This window comes from Puma concolor, chromosome C2 (assembly GCF_028749965.1).
Source record: "Puma concolor isolate L17-30 chromosome C2, mPumCon1.1.hap2, whole genome shotgun sequence".
Taxonomy (NCBI): domain Eukaryota; kingdom Metazoa; phylum Chordata; class Mammalia; order Carnivora; family Felidae; genus Puma; species Puma concolor.
The window spans coordinates 82,621,855-82,645,041 of NC_141675.1; positions in this window are offsets into that span (position 1 = coordinate 82,621,855).

The window sequence follows — 23,187 nt, forward strand, 5'->3', positions numbered from 1 at the left end:
CAATTGAACCTGTTGGTTCAATTTTCATAACAATCAAATGGGAACAATGCCTTTCATTTGACCAAATTAGAGCCCCCCTACCCCTCCTTCCCCCCTCCCCACCCCAGGTCTCCCTGATAGCCCATGTTATTTGCAACCATCACTTCATTTTTAACCAACCAAATAGATTTGAGTTGGGAAGAGCTCAAATTGGAAATGAATCATAATGGGAACATTAATGTCTTACTGCACTAAAGAAGGATGGTTTCATTTTGCTGCAACCAGCACTTCTAAAGATTAAAGCTAAATCTAATTAATTCAAAGTTGGCAAATGTCCCGTCAATTACACTCTTTAATACTTGCTTTAATTGTAATGGTTTTCTTTTTAAGTCGAAGTCTTTCAGTACATCCACAATTCCAGTTTTATGGCTCCAAAGATGTGCTAATGACCTCTGGCCTTGACACTTACTTCTTCTGTCAGGAGAACTCTAGATGCATTAGCTCTAAAGCTGACTCCGTTCCCTGTGCACAAATGGCAGCATGAGATGATGTGAAAGAAGGGCAATGGCCCATCTTTTCACTAACCCATTGCCTTAATAAATTCCCTAAATAAAGTCTCAACTTCTTAGTTTGATATTCAGCCTTGTTTTTCTTTCACAGGCTCATTTCCACTATATGTCTGGGCACCAGTCACAGTAAGCTTTCAATCCCTGAACACACCTGGCACTTCCTCACTTCAGAGTTTACTGACAAATTTCTATCTACCTGGACTCCTTCATTCCACTGCCATTTTACCTGTTCATTCCTTAAGTATCCGATCAAATGCCACCAGCTCTATTCAGTCTTTTGGGTCTGTCTCTCTCTTTTGCTTTCAGACATAGATTTTGGTTTTTTGTTTGTTTGTTTTGTTTTGTTTTGTTTTGTTTTATTTTTACCTCCTTTGGACTTTCATAAGACTGCTTAGATATCTATCATCACTCCAAATCCATTCTTCATTTCATTGCAGTTACGTGTTTTGTGTCTGCCTCCACTATTAAATTGTGACTACTTTGAGACAGTTATGGTCATAGATGTTTCTGTCCTGATTTGCAAATATTGGAGTGATTCAAAGGAAAAATAAGTGAAAACATATTTCATTTGTGAGTAAAGAGCAACTGAAATATATGGAAATTTAAAGGAAAAATTGGATAATGCTCTTAAACTTTATATCTAGGTATAAAGCTAACTGACAGAATACAATACTTGCAGCTCCTTAAGTTTCTGTTCTCTCTTTAGCCTAAAAATTCAAGAACAATGTCTTTGAAACTTGATCCTTAAAGTTTTTCATACCATAGTGTTTCAAAACCTGTCATTCAAATATACCTTGATGCCATTTACCATTATTTATTTACTAGGTTATTTGGATTAGCTTTTTAAGCTCTAATTTAAAAAAAAGTACATCAGTATAGAAAACGTAAAATCAGTATTACTTAATGGACAAAAAAATATACAACATGATGAAAAATAGTATAGTTGCAAGAAATTATTACAGAAAAGAATAAAGAGGCACCTGCGAGGCTCAGTCAGTTAAGCATCCGACTCTTGGTTTCAGTTCAGATCATGATCTCATGGTTCGTGGGTTCAAGCCCATCAAGCTCTGTGCTGACAGTGTGGAGCCTGCTTGGGATTCTCTGTTTCTTTCTCTCCCTGCCTCTCTCTCTCTCTCTCTCTCTCCAAAAATAAATAAATAAATATTTTTTTAAAAAAAGAAAAGAGTAAAAAATAGACAATATACTGATAATAAACCTGATCATTCCTATATAATATATCGATAATAAATTTCATAATCCAAAATGAAGACGCGACAATAAATAACAAATGAAATGGCAAGTTAAATATGAGTCAATATTAAAGACATGTTCAGTTCATGGTTCCTTAATTTAAAAAAATGTTTTTAAATGTAAATAAAATTTTTGGATTTTTAAAAATTTTGATGTTAAACAGCAGATCAAGGAACCCCAATTCCTATGGGGTTTGCCTACTTAAAAGAGGCAAATTAACTGCCTTCTCTGATAAGGTTGGGTACTGATGACTCATTTCTAAACAAAATGTTATGCATTACTTTTGTTCTACAAACATTTGTTTCGGGAACTCCGAGGCAATCTCCTGAATCTTCTGTCATATTTTAGCTGATGTTGGCAAAGTGATGAAAAATAAGTGCCTTATCCATGATCCTTCCATCTACTTTGGGGAAAAAGCTCACAAAGACCAAAATATTTCACTAAATTCTTTTCATGATTATATATATATATATATATATATATATATATATATATATATATATATTTATATATATATAGTGTATAATCTAATTAATTGTTCAAATAAAAACAAATTTTCACTAGTGATTGTATTAAACAAATAAATGAAGTTAGATTATTTGTTTCTGGAGCTGTTAGTATATACACAATAATAATACATAACAAGGTTATTGTTGCCACTTACTGAGTAATCACCCCATGACAGGCCCTATTCTAAACGTTTCACATATAGTATCTTATTTAATTCCTATATCAGTCTCTCAAAAATTATAAAGTTGTTTTGATTTTTCACCTTTTACAACAAAGGAAAAGTTATGGAGCCAAAAGGAAACCTAAATCCACTGCAGAGCCCCACTCTTAACCCACATTGTCTCTTGTCCTCAATTAGGAAAACAGAAATGTAAAATGATCGGTTGTTCCAATAAGAGAGATCCCAATTTTAAGGGACACTTACAGCATTTTGCTTCAAATTTTCAAGAGCAATTTTATTTTGATCAGTTAGTCTGTATTTCAGTTATAGCTTCTAAATAACATTTCAATTCTGTCAGTGAAGACATTGTCGAATTATATTATTTTATAGATAACTCTAAGAATCATTTACATCTTAACTATTTCTCATAATGAGTGACAGGAAAAGCACAGATAATCAAGGTCCATATGGTGACTCAAACACATTTGAATAATTACTTTCTGACTCTATTAAACAATTGGGCTTTTTTTCCAGTAAGTAAAAAACTTAAGCAATTTTATTTGGACTTCCCTCTGACCCTGTGATTTCTTAGTAGAATTTTTGTAATGTTTTCTTTTTTTTTTTAACTTTTATTTATTTTTGAGAAACAGAGAGAGACAGAGCTCAAGCAAGGGAGGGGCAGAGAGTGAGGGAGACACAGAATCTGAAGAAGGCTCCAGGCTCTGAGCTGTCAGCACAGAGACTGACACAGAACTCGAACCCATGAACTGTAGATCATGACCTGAGCCAAGGTCATATGCTTAACCGACTATGCCACCCAGGAGCCCCTCTTAGTAGAATTTTTAATGCGAAGTTAAATGAGTGGAAAAAAAGCAGCAGACAAAAAGAAGGCAAAAGTAGAGGCTCTGGCATTCTGGCAAGAGTGTGCATGGATATTTTTTTCATTTAAAAGAGTTCAGAAAGTTTTTATTTTTTCAGAATAAAGTAGAAATGTTTATTCAAATACCTTGGCAACTTTTAAAATTGGGTTGTCTTTTTATTACAATATTATTATTAACTTATTACCATTATTAATTTATTATTCTTATTATAATAAATTATTTAGGATTATATATTAAGAGTTCTTTATGTTGTGGATGTCAGTCCCTTATCCAATATATAATTTGCAAATATATTTCCTCTTTCTGTGGATTGTTTTTTCACATTCTTGATAATGTCCTTTGAAGCACAGTTTTTATTTGAATAAAGCCCAGTTTGTTTATTTTTTCTGTGTGTATGTGTGTGTGTGTGTGTGCGCGTGTGTGTATTTTTAGTATATTTAAGAAAATGTGGCCTAATCCAAAGTCATGAAGACCCATGCCCATGTTTTCTTTTAGAGTTTTATGGTTTTAGCTCTAAAACGTAGGCCTTTGACCCCATTTTGCTTTAAATTTTGTATATGGTATGAGGTAGGGGTTCAACTTTATTCTTTTATATATAGATACCTAGTTGTCCCAGCACCATTTGTTGATATGTGGTTTTATTTATCGTCTCTCAATTCTATTCTATTGATCGGTTTTTCTAACCTTAAATCACCACCATACTATCTTTTTTTTTTTGGTTAGATTTTATTTTTAAATAATCTCTACACCCAACGTGGGGCTCAAACTTACAACCCTGAGATCAAGAGTTGCATGCTTTAACCAAGTCAGCCAGGTGCCCCCACATACTAGCTTGTTTAATGTAGCTTTGTAGTAAGTTTCAAAATGAAGAAGTGTGAGATTTCCAACTGTGTCCTTTTTCTGGATCTCTTTCATTTTCACATAAATTTTAGAATTAGCTTGCCAATTTCTGTAAAAAGGGCAATTGGGATTTTGATAAGAATTACATTGAATTGGTGGATCAATTTGAGAAATTTCACCATTTTTAAAATATTAAGTCTTCCATATGGTCTCTCTGACTGTTGAGGTCTTTCATGTCTTTCAAAGCTGTCTTGTAGTTTTCAGGGAACACGTCTTACACTAATTTTGTTCAATTTACTCCTAAATGTTTTCTCTTCTTGATGGTATAATAAATGGAATTGTTTTCTTAATTTAACTTTCACATTGTTCATTGCCAGGGTATGAAAATACAATTGATTTTTGTACGTTGATCTTGTTTCTTGAAACCTTCCTGACTTCATTTATTAGCTCTAACCTTTTGTTTGTTTTTGTTTTTGTTTTTTTTAAGATTCCTTAGCATTTTCTATATAGAAGATCATGTCATCCATAAATATAGTTTTATTCTCTCCTGTCCACTCTAAGTTTCTTTTATTTCTTTTTTGTGTCAATCGTTCTGGCTATAGCCTCCAGAGCAATGTTTAGTAGAAATGGTGAGAGTAGACCTACTTACCTTGTTCTTGATCTGAGGGAGGATGGATTTCAAACTTTTACCTTAAGTACAATATTATTTCTAGATGTTTTTTGCAGATGCCCTTTACAAGATTAAGGAAATTCCTTCAATTCCTAGCTTGTTGAATATTTTTATTATAAAAGGGTATTGGATTTTGTCAATTTTTTTCCTCATTTATTGAGCTGATCATGTGATTTTGTCCTTTATGCATGATGTATTGCACTGATTGACTTATAAGTTAAATAAACCTTGTATTTCTGGGATAAATCCCATTTGGTGTATGATCCTTAGTAAATGTTACTAGATTCAGTTTGCTAGTATTTTGTTGAAAGCTTTTGCATCTGTATTTATAAGGGATATTGTTCTGTAATTTTCTTGTTATTTCATTGTCTAGCTTTGGTATCAGGATAATACTGGCATCATAGAATGAACTGATTCTCTCCTCTTTTATTTTTTGAAGAGTTTGTAAGGATTGGTATTTATTCTCCTTTAAATGTTTTGTGGAATTTAACAGTGAAATCATTTGGTTTTTGCCTTTTATTTGTGGGAAGTTATTGAAATACTAATTCAATCTTATTTGTATAGATCTATTCTACCTCTTGATTTTATTTTGGTAGTTTGTGTCTTCCTAGGAATTTGTCCATTTCATGTAGATAATCTAATTTTTGGCATATAATTGTTCATAGTATTCCTTTGTACACCTTTTAAATTTTTTTTTAATGTTTATTATTTATTTTTGAGAGAGATAGAGAGACAGAGTACAAGCAGGAGAGGGGCAGAGAGAGAGGGAGACACAGAATCTAAAGTAGGTTCCAGGCTCCGAGCTGCCAGCACAGAGCCCAACGTGGGGCTCAAACCCATGAGCCATGAGATCATGACCTGAGCCAAAGTCAGACGCCCAACTGACTGAACCCCTCAGGCGCCCCATATACACCATTTTATTTCCATAGGTTTGCAGTAATATCCCCAAGCTGTTAAATGTGATTATTTATCTTTTAATATAGAAATAAAACATTGAGGTTTTGTCACTTCTTTATTAAGAAGAACCATGAGATATAGAGACATCTCTGGCAGAATCCAGGGGAAAGTAATAGTAATAAAACATACACACCTAACATTGAACACCAGCAAGAAGTAATATCCATAAAGGGCTTTAAACCAATAGACAGGCAAGGCAGCAGAAATTTCCAGACATAGATACACTGTGATATGGGAGCTTAATGTTTTTAAGTAGCACTTTTGATAACTGTTGAAAAGCATGGAAGGTGTCTGAGTAGAAGTAAATAGGGGACTAGATTCTGGTCAGACTGAGGACTTAAAATCAAGGGTCAAATATATGGTTCTTTCCTTGTAGCACATGATGCAAAACAAAACATCATTCAAAAATGTAAGTGAGATAAATCACTGGGCAAGAAATCATATAAAACACAGTCTATGGAAATAGAAAGAGAAAAAACTGGATTAAAAAATCCAGTGTAAGAAAAAAGATTCTCTAAGCCTATAAATGAAAGCAGTAGGAAACCAGACTCTTAGAATTGAGACCAGAGGAAGCAACCGTCAAGAAAAGGGTTTGGGCCTCAGTTTAAAAGGTAGACTCCTTGGCCATCAGGGATCCTGGACTATGACAAATGTCTCTAACCTCACCTTCTTCCTTCAGCTACCATGGAGATGGTAGTTGTAAAGATGGTTTATCAGTTGTAAAGTGGTCCATTGGCCACTATCATTTAAACAAACCTTTCTCTCTCTTATCTTAACAACAAATAAACTTTACTAGACTATTCACAACTTCCAACTCCTTCCCTAGTAATCCCTAGTGTCTCTCTCCATCAAGGCCAAACTTCTGGAAATAATTTCCTTCCTCTGGTTCTTTCCCACATATTTACTTCAGCCTGTTTCAATCTTGCTTCTACCTTCCTGTTCCCAGCTCCACGAAATCGCCCTTTCCAAGAACATCATTGCTGCCAAACCCAAGAGCCGTTTCTGGATCTCCTCTCCCTGTGTATCTTTTTCAGAATCTTCTTGGTTGACCACAGCCTTCTCATTGAAAAACTCCCTGGTTTTCTCCTACTTTGCTAGTCATTCCTTTTCAGTTTCTTTTAACATTTCCTCCTCCTGTGACTTTTGAAAGATGAACTTTGTCAGGGTTTTGTTCTAGATTCTCTTTCCTTATCATGCTTCAATCTCTTCTCTGAAATGCATAACTTTAATCACTACCTACATGCCCGTGACTCCAAAATGTATGCCTCTCTCTTTACCTCTCTTTTGAGTACCATACCTGGATTTTTTACAAGGTTCTCAACCATGTCCAAAAGCAAACCCCTCATTTTCACTCCAATGTTTCATGTCTCTTCTAATGTTCACTAACTAAGCAGCATGGCGTTTACCCAGTTATTCATTCAAGAACCCCATTGCTCTCCCTTCCTCCCCATCTTTTTCAGCAAATTGCAAAGTTCTGTCATTAAACCACTTAAGTATTTTTCATATCTTTCCATATCTGTCTTTGTTGGCACCTCCCTAGACTAGGAAGCTATCATCTCATTCCTACACTACTAAAATACCATTAATACTAAGTCTCCTTGTACCACTCTTGCTCCCCTTTAATCCATTTCCCACAAAGCTTTTAATCTTTGGAAAATGCAAATACCAGTCTGTAATATTCATACTTAAAACCTTTCAACCCTTTTTTGTTACACTTAGGATAAAAATTGAATGTCATGACATAGTCTATAAAGTCCTGCATTATCTGCCTTTACTTACACCTTCAATTTGTCCAGACTCATCTTTCCCTTACCATAGTTCAGCCACTATGATCTTTTAGTTCTTCAGAAATGTCAAGCTACTTTTGCTACAAGGACTTTGTACCTTCAGGGAGGCACACTTCCTTCTCCCCACTTACATACACACACACACACACACACACACACACACACACACACACACTCCATTTTAAGCCTCAGTTAAAATTGTCACTTCCTCAGAAAAATCTCTCTGATTTTTCCCCACTAGGTAGTTCTGCCTGTCATAGCCTTTCACTGTATATTTCCTGACTAGCCCATGTTTCAACTCTAAAAAAATTACTATGTATGTTTTTGTGCAGTCTGTCCTTATTGCCTTGTTCGTATCCTCAGCAACCACAAGAGGTCTGGGTACATAAAAATCCCCAGAAAAATATCTAATGATTAAACAAATGAATAAGTAAGTAGAATAAGAGTCCGTTTGTAGTTCTGTTTGTGCTTGGGTGCCTCCCATTAGTTTGACTACTTCAAATCAACCTACTAAAGGAAAGAAGGCTCCTGACTATTCTAGACACAGAATATTTCAAGGAAGATGGAAGGACAAAATGTTTCCAAAACAAGGCAGGGCTGAGATTTCCAAAATCAGAGTCTCAGTGCTCAGAGGAAAAGAGGGCAAAAGAGGGCAAAGACTGTCATACTTTTGTTGTTGTTGTTTTTCTCCCAAATAGAGGAAGTAGGTGGCATTGAGCAAGTGAGGTGAAGGGGAACCAAACATGACTTTGATTTAATAGGCAAGTTAACTCATATGCGAACACCTCAATGTTTGTATAGGTCATGCAATGAAGTAATGATGCTTGCTATGCTTAAGAAAGAAAGTCAATATCTATGAGAAAGAACAGTGTTGAAGCCAAGAGATGTCAGAAAAGGAAACTGTCAGGCATCCTGCAGATTCATTTAAGATCTGAATCAAGGCTCTTCCAGAAGAGGATGGGAGAAAAGAACATTTTTCTAGGAGAATCTCTTCAAATGTAACTTCTGTGCCTTTTCTCCTTGTGTGTGACTCTTGGATTTGAACTGCAGATTGAAGGTTTGTCCCTTAGTAGCATCTAACTCATAAAGGTATACATCTGTGTTTGGCCACGTTCCTGACTTCACTCTTGTTAGGAACTAATCTTGGGTTTCCTGTTCGCTCCTCGCTGTCCCTGATTTCAGCTTTCCCCTTTCTCATCCTCTGAGAGCTGGTTAGAGCTTGCCTCACTATGTAGTGGAGATAGGAGAATACTTTCAAGAGACCATTCTTTTGTTCACACAATTCCCATTGTCTAGAAGATACTTATCCTTCATTATTCTACTTGGGAAACTCATTGAAAAAGAAAAAGTCTGAGGCCCAAGATTATATTTCCCAATTAAGAATTCCTCCATCTTCTTAGGGCAGAATTAATTGCTTCTTCTTCTGTATACTGAAAGCATAATATAACTTGCATTATGTCACTTATTGCATTCTGTTTGTTACTAAATAGGCCTGTGTGTCTAGAGTCTCTCTCTAAATCTGAGTTGCTTGAGCATCAGGATGATAATTCCTTTATTGCTCCTTGTAACATATACCTTCTAGCTTGTGGTAGGGGTTAAATGAAAAAAATAGATGGAAATATTTAGCATGGGTCCTGGAACACAGTTTGCGATTGCAAATGCAAATGCATTGCAAATGCTGATTAAAGGGAATAGTAATTCCACCATTGATTATCCTAATTTAAATAGTCTCTACCAAGAAAATTAATTTTAAGAAAACATTATCATAATAATGCACATAAGGAAATGTTTACATTGACATCTAGCCAGGCCAAAATGTTCTTTGGTCACCTAGTTAAAAAAAAAAAAGTTGACACCTTCTGCCTCTCAATGTAACATTGGTACTTCCAAGCTCTGGGCTTCAGGCTCTCATGTAAAATGTTGAGGTTAATTACATCCGTGATCTCTTCCCCTTGAATATTCTGTGGCAATATTCTGCTGAACACTTTCTCATAACCTATAGTTCTCTATTTATAGCATGTATAACCATCATTATTTTTTAAGAAAAAAAAAAGGTAATTCAAGATGATTTTTGTATATTTGCACACCCAACATAGTATCTAGCATGATAATAGATCTCACAAAAAATCCATTGATGAATTATGAAAAAGTCACTGCTTTAACTCAGAACGACTACTCTTTTTCCTCAGTAAATCTATTTTTTGTGTGCATTCGAGTATATCACTTCCTTTTCTTTCATTTATAGTAGTGACTTCCTGCTTACCCACAATATATAACCTTTCTCTCCTGGATTGAGCCATCTCCTCTTTTTTTAGGTGAATTCCAGCAAGTCATTTTGGGTGGCCAAACATATTTATGAATTTACATAAGCCTTAGTCAAACCAGCAGGAGAATTTGTCTCATTCTAACTGATGGCCTGAACATTTGAATGGAAAACAACAAAGTAATTCAAACATCCTTGGCTTTGCATAATCCATTTTGCTCAGTCCTGGATGATTCACAATGCTACCTTACCCTCCACAAATTTCCTTTCATTTCTCACCACAATATATTTCAAGATTTCACTCTGAGAAACCTTCAATGTTATTAATACATTAAATAATGAATGAAGATAGATATTGAAAAATTCAGTTTTATTAACTAAATTCTTAGTGATATTAATACATTTACAGAACTTCAGTCCATAGAGCAGTGCTTTAGGGAGAAGATGCTATTATCATAATGAGATTTCTTCCTCTGACACAAACCATTAGGTGGAGTCAATATTTATGAAGCTTTTATCCTGACTTGTGTAATTTGTAACTCCTGCCTGGGTATGACTTTTCAGCTCAGCTGTTCTTAAGTCCATTAACTACTATAACAGGATGAACTCAGATTTATTGCCACTACTAGGAGCTTTGCGAAGAGGTGTGGGTTGAGAGGAAAAAAGAGTCTTTGGAAATCAGAGGACACAGAAACAATCAATTTTGTTGGCTGCTGAGATTCAGCTCCATAGATAGTTTTAGTATAAGATACCTCCATCAGGCACAACTTACATCCCTTGAACAGATATCCATTCCCTGGAATTTAAGAGGGAAGAATTTAAGACAAGATTTGGATAGTAGTATCTAGGAACACATTCCTTAAAAATAAACAAGCAAACAAACAAACCTCACAGTTAATAACCAATTACCTGTTTATCCCAAATATTATTACTGTCAGTGAGCTAAGTGATATGAGGGATACAGTCATTCAAGAAGCTGTGTTCCATAATGGAAAGGGCCCATCAATAAGATTCATAATACCTAAATTCAATCTATGATGCACTACTCATGAATGTCATGACAATTGGCGAGTCCCAATTTCTTTTTCTTTTTCCACATCCAGCATTCTTTTTAGCACTTCAGACTGATGATACCTCTCAGTACTTCAGTGAGCAGTTGCCTATGGAGTATTATGTACATGACCTCGACTCACACCCAAGCCATTATAGTTCTAATTTTCACTGTAGCAAGACATAGACTAGGATGCACACACTTGTTTAGATGCAGGTTGGTACCAGATCCTTCACTGGAAAAGGATGTATTGAAGAAGAAAGACATGACTGATGGCTTTAAAAGGAAATCTAGGGGTGCCTGGGTGGCTCAGTTGGTTAAACATCCAACTTCAGCTCACGTCATGATCTCACGGCTCATGGGTTTGAGCCCCATGTTGGGCTCTGTGTTGACAGTTCAGAACCTGGAACCTGCTTTGGATTCTGTGTCTCCCTCTCTCTCTGCCCCTCTCCCATTATTATTCTCTAGTTGCCCACAGTGGTAACTTGTTTGATACCATACTGTTTTGGTTTTCTTTATTTCCCAGCCTCACTGGGTATGGTATCCTCACCAGATATCTTCTGATAAATCTGCCCCAATAAACTACTTGCATTTGAAGCCTTGCCTCAAGGTATACCTCAGCAGAAATAAAGTTAAGAAAACCACTGACACAATGTGAATATAATATTTCACACTTCATTTTAACCTCAATATAGAAATTTGCCAAACATAAGGTATGTTTATTTCATTGATCTTTTCCCTCACTTACCTTGTAAGAAAAAGAACTACAATGCTTTCCAAACATAAAGAGTACAAGTTAACTTCAGAGATAAAATTAACCTACTCACTGATTTCACTGTTTGTAAATTAGACGTAATGATGATGGAACCCTAGCACATTTTACATTTTGCAAACCATCTATTTGTCATGTATTTTGTTAGTTTATATCTATTCTTGTTTTACCCCCCAAAAACTTAAGTCAGAAATATCAACAGCAACAAGTTTCCATATTAGCTTCAGAAATTGCCCAAAGCATCATAGAGATATTGATAATAATACAGAAGGTGTGCCTGGGGGTTCTTCAGCTGCTTGAGCACTGGTCTCCTCTGGTAAGGAGGGGAAATTTTCATGCTTGAGGTTGCTGCAGATTTCCTATTAACTAATTCCCTAAAGAAGCTCTGGTTCACCTCTGGAAGACCTTTCCTCCTCAGCACATGAGGGATGGGCTGCTGACAGGAAGCAGAGTGCACCCCACATAATTAAACGAAGGAGAGATTCCTAGGAATTACGTGACTAGAAAGAATCAGCTATCTCTGCTCCTCAGTTTAATTAGCTAATGAATGCCTGGACAGGCACTAAGTCACTTTACTGATGCAGAATTCTGTTCCTACCACTCTGTGTGAATACAGAATTAAATTCTTGGAACCTGAGCTTCCTTTGAATCCTTCGCTTGACTTTGAAGGTGCTCCATGGACTGCCCTCAACCTACTTCTACAGTCCCCTCACTGACTACAGTTCCATATGCCCTCCATGCTTTTTTTTTTTTTTTAAGTTTATTTCTTTATTTGGAGAGAGAGTGAGTGAGCATGAGCAGGGGAGGGGCAGAGAGAGAGGGAGAGAGAGAATCACAACCAGGCTCCATGCTTAGCACAGAGCTCAATTCAGGCTTGATCTCATGAACTGTGAGATCATGACCTGAGCTGAGATCAAAGGTCAAACGCTCAAAAGACAAAGCCACCCAGGTACCACATGCCATCCATATTTCTAATACACTGTGTTTTAGCTCAAGTTTTCAAAAAGAAACCCTGAGACAAAATTACATGCTGATGCTTTACTGGAGGTTACTAAAGGGTGGCAGAATATGCCACTTCGTGATATTCCATTTTGACATAAGGATTATTTAGAGCTAAAAGACACTTGAAAAACAACAGGTGCAAGAGGGATGCTGTGACTCCTCCTCCTACCTGAAAGCAGGAGACAAAACCCTGAATGGAAGATATCCTTTGGATATCAGGAGAAAACAAACATTCTTATCACTGAGATAAATCTATAAAAACAAACCTTGTTAAACTAACACTTATCTTTCTAATCACTTCTCTACCCAATTAACTACCCTAAGCCCAAGCCCATCTGTGTTGTCATATTTTCACAATTTACCACTCTTTGCCCAATTCAGTGTAGATAAGCACTCAAATCTAACTGCTTCTTTGAGTCTTCATTTACTTATGAGGGCTGTCTGTCATGCAAAACTTATATCAAATACATTTTTTGCTTTTATCCTATTAATCTGTCTATGCTGATTACATCTCAGTCACAGTCAAAAACCCTGAGAGGGTTAGAGGTACCATTTTGCCTCCCCTACAGCACAAAGAATCACAAGATGAAAAAGAAAAGCAAGGCATGGAAAGAAGGAAACCAAACACAGGGTGATGTGTTTCTGTGCTTGCTATAGTTTCACCTGAAACTAAAGCTGAGCCCCGCTGGATAAATCTAGACTGACATCGGGGAGTCACTGCACCTTAAAACAGTCCATAGTGATTTGGAAGGGCAAGGAGATTCTCTGTTGCCTCCATCTCATCTCTTGCATCTTTGGTCTACCCCATAGAAGGCTAACGCCCCTGCACTCACTCGCAGTTTCTATTATTTCCCTCTCTGCCCCAAGGCATCCAGTCGGGATGCTAGAACCTCCTGAACTTCATTGCACCAATAAGCCATTGCACTGGTCTATCCTTGCCCATCAGTATATTATGTAGGTTCTTCTTTTGTTTGTGTTGTGGTTGGATGAACAGAAAGAGTTGGGGACTTATCACCATGGTAATATCAAGAGCTATTGCTAAAATGTCTATGGCTTAGAAGGAAAGCAAGTGTTAGGCCAGGGATAGAAGCAGAGCTGAGCCACATGGGTGTGTTCCAAGTGGCAGGGCAGCTGGCAATACAATACGGACCTAACTGTGGAACCCCCTCTTGTACAAGGCTACACTAAAAATGTGAAGCCTCTAAGTCACTTAATTAAAGGGTCTCAATAGTATTCCCAGTTGCTGTAAATGTTGGCTCTAAAATTCGGGGGGACCAACATATACAATATTGTTTTCTCTTATGTAGAAGTTGCAAAGGGCAATATCAGATTTATTACTTTAAACCAGAGTTTCTCAATCTTGGTATTACTAAGATTTGGGGTTAGAGAATTCCCTAATTGTAAGGGGGCTTTCCTGTGCTTGGTAGGATGTTTAGTTGCTTCCTTTGCCTCTACCCACATCTGTTGTCACCCTGGCTTCAACCCTGGTTTATGGCCCATTTAATGCAACCCTCTCCCACCGATTTTTGAATACCAAAAAATGTCTGCAGACATTGCCAAATGTCTTTTGAAGGCAAAATCATTCCCAGTTAATACTCATTGCTTTTAGCCATGACTTAGTATGCCCCAGATCACCAGACCCTAAGAATATTACCCCTAAATGTTTGTGGGTTTTCTTTCCATTCTCTGACATATATGTCTTACCAGAGTATTGAGCACACTCATCACCTCTTGCTTATCAAACCAATCAGAATGATGCCATCTATAGACTTGACCACCGGGATATTCTGCAGAATGTGAGAATGATCACCATGGTCAGGATACCTGAGAATTGAGGTACAGCCGAGGGTGATATTGCAAAAAAAAAGTAGGACAGTAAACATAGCCATGAAAAGGCAAGCTGTATTTGATCCTCTCTGGTAAATGGATCACTAATTTTTAATAACACACCAAATGTCAGAGGCTGGTTAATGTGCTTCAATAAAGATAATGCATCTGCTATTGAGAGTCAATTCTCGGGGCGCCTGGGTGGTGCAGTCAGTTAGGCGTCCGACTTCAGCTCAGGTCACGATCTCGCGGTCCGTGAGTTCGAGCCCCGCGTCAGGCTCTGGGCTGATGGCTCAGAGCCTGGAGCCTGTTTCCGATTCTGTGTCTCCCTCTCTCTCTGCCCCTCCCCCGTTCATGCTCTGTCTCTCTCTGTCCCAAAAATAAATAAATGTTAAAAAAAAAATTAAAAAAAAAAAAGAGAGTCAATTCTCAGTGGGCATCCCACATTTTTGCATATTGTGTGAGCAGAGGCACTGATTTTCTTCATTCTAGACTACCTTTCAAGGTATGTTTTATACCAAATAGCTTTGGAGGAGGAGGACAGAAAAAGCATCTCCTTTCAGAGCAAATGGTAGGTTCTAGTATAAGAAAAATAATATTTTCCATCAAGTCAAATAAAGGATAGTCTCACTTCCCACTATAAAAGATTCAAGATTACTAGGGTGCCTGGGTGGCTCAGTCGGTTAGGCATCTGACTTCGGCTCAGGTCATGATCTCAGAGTTTGTGAGTTCGAGCTCCGCACTGGGCTCTGTGCTGGAAGCTTAGAGGCTGGAGCCTGCTTCAAATTCTATGTCTCCCTCTCTGCTCCTCCCCTGCTCATGCTCTCCTTCAAAAATAAGTAAAAACATTAATAAAAATTAAAAACAAAATAAAAGATTCAAGATCAGAATGCTTGAGATTCCTCTCTTGTAACACACCCCACTGAGTGTGAAAAAACCACCCGGCCCTCTGTGCTCCACCCTATGTGAGTTAGGGCCTAAGGAACTGATGTTAAGTGCTGATGTTCTGCCGACTGCTATTTCTGTGAGTAATAAACTTCATTTGTCTCCAACTCAGGAATCTCATGTTTTCTGCCACAATCCATGAAACTGTGGCAGGCTAACTTATTAGCTTGCTAGTGGAGTAAAATCTCAGACTTTTTCCCAGTTCTTGACATCCAGAAAAAAGTAGTGTTTGGAGTTATAATTTGGTTAAGGTTACAGGAGTCTCCGTCATCCGCTATGATCCAAATGGGTTTTACAGAGGTCAGAGATAAATTGATGAGGAACATTCTGGTAACTAACTTTGCGGCTTAAGTCTTTGATGGTGGCTCCAATCCCTTCAATTACTTTTGAATGTTCTATTGCTTCTTATTTTCCATTTTGAGGTAGGGGGAGGGCAGTTGCAAACGCTTCCAGTTGGCACCTCCAGTTGGCTCTTATTCCAAAGGTCAGAGAATCAACGTAAGGATTCTGTCACCTGCGAGGTGTATCCATCCTTAGCATACATTTGTTGACTCTGGAAATAACCATAGGGTTAGCCTATAGACCCAGTTGGTCAGCTGAGAGACAGACTTGTATCAGAACTGTACTTAAAATTAAATATGTTTAAGTACAGTTAAAAAAACAAAAAGCTGCACTTAACACCTGTCCTCTAGAAGATCCCTCTCTCATTAGGGGTCTAATATGGCATTTCAGGCTTCCTACCAGTCAGTTCAAATTGCATATATGTCTTTTAAAAATCACCCAGGACAAAGTGCCTGGGTGGCTCAGTCAGGGAAGCATCGGACTCTTGATTTCCATTCAGGTCATGATCTCATGGTTTGTGAGATCGAGCTCTGCCTTGGGCTCTGTGCTGACAGTGTGGAGCTTGCTTGGAATTCTCTCTCTCCCTCCCTCTGCTTCTCTCTCTCTCTCTCTCTCTCAAAATAAATAAATAAACTTTAAAAAAAATCACCCATGACAAGTTGTCTTGTCAAATAGCTGCAAATCCCTATGGAGAAGATTGGAGGACATTTACCATGTATGGTTACAGGGTTCCAGCCTTTCACTCGATAGGACCCAGCTCTGTGAGTAGACTTAGATATGGAAACTGAAAGAAGGACTGTAATTTTCCAATGTGGCACTGGATGTCAGACATCCCCCACCCACTTTCTATCTCTCCATTATGTATACAAAACAACTGTCCATCTTTGTTAACCCTAGGAAAACCATAAACTATTAGCCATCACCATCCTTCTTTGATGGTCAAGCTCCTCTTACCACCACTCCAGAATTTCTGCATATTTACTTTGCATTTGGGCATTCCAGAATCCCATTCTCTTCATGTGTATTTAATTAGACTAATTTCATAGCATCCTCTCCTACTGACAAAGGAAGTTACCACTGAGCTTTTCAAAGATGCCAATACCTTTCTCAACTGTGCATTTAATATTACCTTAGCAAAGGTAGCATTCTTTGGGCTTTAGGTGGTAATTCTCAAGTGTTGTCATTCCAACATCTCCACTTCCCTGAGCTTTCTGAGAAATTCCTCAGTAATAAAGCATGGACGTTTTGGCATCTTGACTTCATTTAACATAGACATTATCATTGGCAGGCTTCAAGAAACCACACCAGCAAACTCTCATGCTTTTACTTCCCTACTCAGGTTGTACTAAAGGCTGATTCTGGGTTTCATTCCTGGAGACCATCAGGAATGGTAAGGCATGAATTCTGAGGACACCAGTGGTCATATTACCCAGTCACTGTTTTGCATAGTTTATTACATGGTCTTTAGGTAATGCTGCTTTCCTCTGGCAAGTAGAAAGGACTGATTCTGCTAGCCCTGAGAGATCAGAGAATTTAGGAGGTTCAGAGTCCCAAATATCCTAATTTCTGGCCTCAGGGATCCCCATTTCTTATATTTGTCTTAAGACACCTATCAAGTCTGCATTTACTTCTTTTTTGCAGCTCTTGCAACTTTATAATTAGAAATGCCTCTGTACCAATGAAGTGTAATAGCCACTTGACCTCTTAATGCCTTTTCTTATAACTACACTTCATTCCACTTAACCAAAGGTGAAAGCTTGAATAATTGTAATTCCATTGTAGGCCAGAAAGTTTTGCCACTCCACTTAACAATAGCAAGGGAATAAGTTGCTTTGGTTCCAGAACATGAGTTATCTAACCCCAAAATCTCATCTTGAGGATTGGCTTTTCTTTTATTGTTTGTTTGTTTGTTTGTTTGTTTAGAAAGAGAGAGGGAGAGAGAGAGAATCCCAAGCAGGTTCAATGCTGTCATCATAGAGCCTGATGCCGGGCCTGATCTCAGGAACGGTGAGATCATGACCTGAGCTGAAATCAAGTCTGATGCTCAACTGACTGAGCCACTGAGGTATCCCAGAGGATTGGCTTTTGAAGGCCACTTTTTGTATCCATTATGTTTGCCTGGGGCCATTAGGAAACAGAACTTTTGGCAAAACTTACTATACAACACTTTTTCAGGAAGTGTGAGGGCATCAAGAGTAAAGAGAAAAGGAAAATGAAGCAGAAATAAGATAAAACAAATACAAGGTGTTTTCTTTGCATGTCACATTTTAACAGAAAGTGAAGGGTCATAGGTTACCTGTGTATTTAACATTAAAAACTGTCAGTATTCTAAAATGCTTACAAAATTTCATACAGAACTAATGTATGAGTTCCAGATCCTTCAGTTGTTGAGAAGACTGAACTATTTTTATAGAAAAATCAATTAAATGCATATACAGTATATATGTTTCTTCCTGTAGTCTCTATTCCATTGAATTATTTCCTTATGCCAATACTACACTGTCTTGATTACTGTAGTTTTATACTAAGAGTTTGAAAGTGTGAGTCCACAAATGTTGCTCAGTTTCAAAACTGTTTTGACTAGTGTAACCATTTTCATTTCTATATGAGATTTAGAAACACAGCTTGTCAATTTCTACAAAAAAAATATTGGGATTTCAGATAGAATTTCATGACATCTGTACATCAATTTTGAGAAAAATGGCCTCTTAATATATTAATTCTTCTAATCCATGAACACAGAACCATTCTCTACTATAGATCATCCTCAATTTCTATGAGCAATGGTTTCTGCTCTTCAGACTGGAAGTCTCACATATAGTTGTTAAACTCATTTCTAAGAATTTTATATATCTTGATGCTATAGTAAATGGATTTTAAAAATTTGTATTCTACAATTGTTGCTAATATATAGAAATGCAATAGATTTTTATGTATTGACTTTATACTCTGTACCTTTGCTAATTTTATAATTTCAAATAGTTGCTTTGAATATCTTAGGGTTTTCTATTTAGACAATCATATAACATATAAAATTACTTCTTTTCCAGCTTAAGTGTACTTTATTTTCTTTCCTTCTTATTGCCTTGTGGAATATTGCACAGTAAGATGTTGAATAAAAGTAAAGAGAGCTCATATCCTATCATTGTTCCCAATCTTGGAAGGAAACAGTACAATATTTCACCAATCTGCGTGTTTTTTGTGATACATTTTATGATATTGAGGAATATTCCTTCAATTTCTGGTCTTCTGAGAGTCTTTTTTATTATAAATCAATGCTGCATTTTGTCAAAACTCTTTTTGATATCTATTGAGATGATTAAGATGTTGAATCCATTGACTGATTGTTGAATGCTAAATTGATTTTGCATTCACAGTCCTAGGAATAACTTCAATTGGTGTTCATGTGTTATTCCTTTTGTATATTTCTGATTTTGATTTACTAATATCTTGTGGAGGATTTTTGCATCCATTTTCATAAGGGATGTTGGTCTATACTGTTCTTTTTATATATCTGTCAGGTTTTGTATTTGGGGCTGTACTGTACACATAAATAAATTGGGTCATATTCTTTCCTAATTTATCTGTGTCTTTCACACGTCAACTTTACAGCGATTTAATTTCATTTATCTACCCATTTGTACTTTTGTTGTCATGAATTTTACTTCTGCATACTTTCTAAACACTAAATTACAATTTTATTTTTTGTTTTAAACAAATTATCTTTTAGGAAAATAAAGTAAAAAGATAAAAAGCTAGACATTTGAAAACTTATCCTTATATTTAGACTTTTCTGTCTTTAAGTCTGAAATTCCATTTGCTATCCTTTCCTTCAGCCTCTTGAACTTCCTTTCGTATTTCTCATAATTTAGGTTTGGTGGTTACAAATTTTCTGAGTGTTTATTTATTAGAAAATAACTTTGTTTTATTTTTATTTTTGAAGGACTATTTTGTTACATATTGAATACTGATTTGATTGATTATTCTCTCAAGTATTTCCTTCTCATTCTCCCTCTGCTGCATCTCTAAGTCCATGTATTATAAACAGAATGATATACCCAAAGTACCTGAAGATCTTCTTTTAAAAATTTATTTTTTGGGGGCACCTGGGTGGCTCAGTCAGTTGAGCGTCTGGCTTTGGCTTATCATGATCTCACAGTTCACGGTTCATGAGTTCAAGCCCCTTGTTGGGCTCTGTGCTGACAGCTCAGAGCCTAGAGCCTGCTTCGGATTCTGTGTCTCCCTCTCTCTCTGCCCCCTCTCCATCTTGTACTCTGTCTCTGTCTCTGTCTCTCTCAAAAATAAATATTTAAAAACATTTTTTTAAAATAAAAATCTATTTTCTGGGGGCAATTAAGCAGCATTAAAATTAAGCTCAATTAAGCATCCGACTCTTGATATCAGCTCAGGTCATGGTCTCATGAACTGTGAGATGGAGCTCCGAATGGGTCTCTGCACTGACAGCATGGAGCTAGCTTGGAATTTTCTTTGTCCCTCTCTCTCTGCCCCTCCCCAGTTCGTGCTCTCTCTGGCTCTCAAAATAAATACATAAACTTAAAAAAAATCTATTTTCTGGTTTTTTTTTTTCAGATTAAATCATTTTTATTGATCGGTCCTCAAGTTCAGAGTCTTTATTCTACCATCTTCATTCTATTAGTAGGCCTATCCAGTGTTTTCTTTTTCACTTCAGATATTATATATTTTACTTTTAGAATTTTGACTTATTTTCAGGTCTTACCTGCTAAATTTCTACATTTTTTCACTGATTTTTGTACAGTTTCTACTATCTCCTGAGATTCCTCAGCTATTCATTCCTTATGACCATACATTTTGCTTTAAATCCTTGAAAACACTTATAATAATTGATACTAAGAGCTTCATTGTATCCTGGCCTATTCCAATATCTGGGCCATCTTGGTGTCTGTGACCACTGATGGCTTTTGTTCTTAATTATTCACCACATTTTCCTACTCTTTTTCAGGTCTAGTAATTTAAAAAAAATGTTTATTTTTTTAATGTTTATTTTTGAGAGACAGAGTGCAAGCGGGGAAGGAACAGAGAGAGAGGGAGACACAGAATCTGAAGCAGGCTCCAGGCTATGAGCTGTCAGCACAAAGCCCGACGTGGAGCTCGAACTCACCAATGGTGGGATCGTGACCTGAGCCAAAGTCAGATGCTTAACTGACTGAGACACCCAGTTGCCCCTCAAGTCTAGTCATTTTTGGTAGATAATTTTTTTTCTGGACACTTTTAAAGACACATTTTACATTTATTTATTTTTGAGAAACAGAGTGAGACAAAGCGTGAGAAACAGAGTGAGACAAAGTGTGAGCGGGAGAGGGGCAGAGAGAGAAGGAGACACAGAATCCGAAGCAGTCTCCAGGCTCTGAGCTGTCAGCACAGAGCCCAACATGGGGCTCGAACCCACAAACCGTGAGATCACGACCTGAGCCAAAGTCGGATGCTCAACCGACTGAGCCACCAAGGTACCCCTAAAGACATATTTTAAATCTAATTTGGTTAGATTGTTTTTTTTTTTCTATCAATTGTTAACTTTTGCCCTGGCAGACAGTTATTTACTAGAAACTCTGTTTCCTTCTGTCAAGGGTTGGTTTCAGACTTTGTTAGATAAGCTAAAGAGTAGCCTTTCCAAGTAGGCTATCCTTTTAACTTATGGCCTCTTCAGTATCTTATCTGAACAGTAGAGGTGTTAATGAGGTCTCAAGCTAAGTGGGTCTTTAATCAGACATTTCTAGGATCTAGTGACCTCTTGACTTGCCATTCCATTCTCTATTCCATGAATGCTGCTCTCTGTTAGGTCTCATAGAGTTTCATCTTGCATATGTGCGGGCTTTGGCCAAGCGCTTGGGACTCCTATGTGAAGCGACCTCTTCAGTACCCTCCCCCACACGTTTTAACTATGTCAGCAGCCCTGTGCTCAATTCCATGCCTCCCCAGAGAGACTCTGCTTGGATTATACCTCCTTTATAAATGTTAGAAAATTGTACCAAAATACAAAGTTGGCTAGAGACTGGGAGCCTCACTTCATGTGTCTATCTTTCCTTAGGGATCATACTACCTACTGCCCAGCATTTGACAAGTTGCCACATATGTTTTCTTTAGCTGTATAGTTGTTTATGGAAGGAGATGTGTTTAGAACTGTTCATTCTATCCTAACCAGAAATGCAAGCCTAAATAGGTTTTTAAATTTTGAGTTATGAAATACATATTTCTTATACAAAGAAAAAAAGGGGGGAAATAAGAATACAGTCACCAATGTACCATACCCAGATCCAAGGTCAAAATTTTCCATATGTGTCTCAGATATATGGCCTTTTCTCAAAGTATTGAATCTTCACAGATATAGTTGAAGCACACTCTTTTGGCTATCTTTGAATACATAATATACCACACTATTGCTTATTAGCTTTAACCAAGAACATTCATTTTTTTTAATATCCTTATTTTTAATGTTTATTTTGAGGGATTGAGGCAGAGAATGAGTGGGGGATGGGCAGAGACAGAGAGAGCTGAGCTGTCAGCACAGAGCCCGACGCAGGGCTCAAACTCCTGAACTGTGAGATCATGACCTGAGCCGAAGTCAGATACTTAACTGACTGAGCCACCCAGCTGCCCCACATTTGTTTAATATTCTAAAAACTGGGCAAGATCAGTGAGGACGTGGTCCACATGGCTTTAACTCAAATGTCTCAACTGGGTTTTGGAGAAGATGCTTGGCTATCTTCTTGGTGTTGGCTGTCAGTTGGGACCTCCACTTGAGATGTTGGCTGAGAGTCTCTGTTCCCTTTCACATAGTAACTAGTGAGCTTCTCACAACATGGAGATATTAAGACAGTCAGATTTCTTACAAGTCTGCTGGCCTCTTTCAGAGAATAAAAGCAGAAGTTGCCTAGTCTATTTAGTGCCAGGGCTTACAAGTCTCAGAATGTTACTTCTGTTGCATTTTATTGATCAATGTCATGACAAGTCCAGCCCAGATTCAATAGGAGGAGAATTAGACTCCACACTCTGATGGTGGATTACAATGTCATTTTGCAGGAAGGTGTATGTGGTAGGAAAGGATGTTGTGGTCAGTCTTGCAGATATAACATATAGCACATTTTCTTGACATCCCCTAGTTCTTTCCCTCAGGGGTAGTCACTGTAATTGATATGTATTCTTCTCATTCGTGTTTTTATACTGTTTGTACAGCTCTCTGAAGCACTGAATGCCTTTCATACATCAAGCATTCTCCAGATAGAGCCAAGCAAAATATTGAGGATTTTTCACAAATGTGTTATAGGCCAGGGATTCCCTAGATTTCTCTACCTAAGAATCTACTAAGGCCATCACATTGTGGACAGCTTGAGCTGGACAGATT